This window comes from Arachis ipaensis, chromosome B2 (genome assembly GCF_059453495.1).
Source record: "Arachis ipaensis isolate K30076 ecotype BB chromosome B2, ASM5945349v1, whole genome shotgun sequence".
NCBI classification, from domain to species: Eukaryota; Viridiplantae; Streptophyta; class Magnoliopsida; order Fabales; family Fabaceae; genus Arachis; species Arachis ipaensis.
Genome location: NC_142437.1, coordinates 24,667,287 through 24,668,741, shown reverse-complemented (window position 1 = coordinate 24,668,741; position 1,455 = coordinate 24,667,287). Strand labels below are relative to the sequence as shown.

The 1,455-nt window shown below is 41.9% G+C and overlaps 1 non-coding gene across 1 annotated transcript; it reads right to left on the bottom strand.

The window, feature by feature from the left end:
- Positions 1-257: 257 nt before the first annotated feature.
- On the bottom strand, positions 258-365 carry LOC148573336 (small nucleolar RNA R71). The gene has a single exon (XR_015905654.1). It is a non-coding gene; the product is annotated as a small nucleolar RNA R71 (small nucleolar RNA).
- Positions 366-1,455: the final 1,090 nt, after the last annotated feature.

Sequence of the window (1,455 nt, the reverse complement as noted above, 5' to 3'; positions counted from 1 at the left end):
TGATGCAGCAGAACTACAAGTTTCATGGACTTCCATCTGAAGATCCTTTTCAGTTCTTAACTGAATTCTTGCAGATATGTGATACTGTTAAGACTAATGGAGTAGATCCTGAAGTCTACAGGCTCATGCTTTTCCCTTTTGCTGTAAGAGACAGAGCTAGGTTATGGTTGGATTCTCAACCCAAAGACAGCCTGAATTCTTGGGATAAGCTGGTCACGGCTTTCTTAGCCAAGTACTTTCCTCCTCAAAAGCTGAGCAAGCTTAGAGCTGATGTTCAAACCTTCAGACAGAAAGAAGGTGAATCCCTCTATGAAGCTTGGGAAAGATACAAACAGTTGACCAAAAAGTGTCCTTCTGACATGCTTTCAGAATGGACCATCCTGGATATATTCTATGATGGTTTATCTGAGCTATCAAAGATGTCACTGGACACTTTTGCAGGTGGATCCATTCACCTAAAGAAAACGCCTGCAGAAGCTCAAGAACTCATTGACATGGTTGCTAATAACCAGTTCATGTACACTTCTGAAAGGAATCCTGTGAGTAATGGGACGCCTATGAAGAAGGGAGTTCTTGAAGTTGATACTCTGAATGCCATATTGGCTCAGAACAAAATATTGACTCAGCAAGTCAATATGATTTCTCAGAGTCTGAATGGAATGCAAGCTGCATCCAACAGTACTCAAGAAGCTTCTCCTGAAGAAGAAGCTTATGATCCTGAGAACCCTGCAATAGCAGAGGTGAATTACTTAGGTGAACCTTATGGAAACACCTATAACTCATCATGGAGAAATCATCCAAATTTCTCATGGAAGGATCAAAAGCCTCAACAAGGCTTTAATAATGATGGAAGAAACAGGTTTAGCAATAGCAAGCCTTTTCCATCATCCACTCAGCAACAGACAGAGAACTCTGAACAAAATACTTCTAATTTAGCAAATTTAGTCTCTGGTCTATCTAAGGCCACTGTAAGTTTCATGAATGAAACAAGATCTTCCATTAGAAATCTGGAAGCACAAGTGGGCCAGCTAAGTAAAAGGATCACTGAAATCCCTCCTAGTACTCTCCCAAGCAATACAGAAGAGAATCCAAAAGGAGAGTGCAAGGCCATTGACATAAGCACCATGGCCGAACCCAAAGAAGGAGAGGAGGACGTGAATCCCAAAGAGGAAGACCTCCTGGGACGTCCAGTGGTCAATAAGAAGCTTCCCTCTGAGGAACCAAAGGACTCTGAGGCTCATCTAGAGACCATAGAGATTCCATTGAACCTCCTTATACCCGTCATGAGCTCTGATGAATATTCCTCTTCTGAAGAGAATGAGGATGTTACTGAAGAGCAAACTGCCAAGTTTCTTGGTGCAATCATGAAGCTGAATGCCAAATTATTTGGCATTGATACTTGGGAAGTTGAACCTCCCTTGTTCATCAATGAACTAAGTGATCTGGATCAACTGA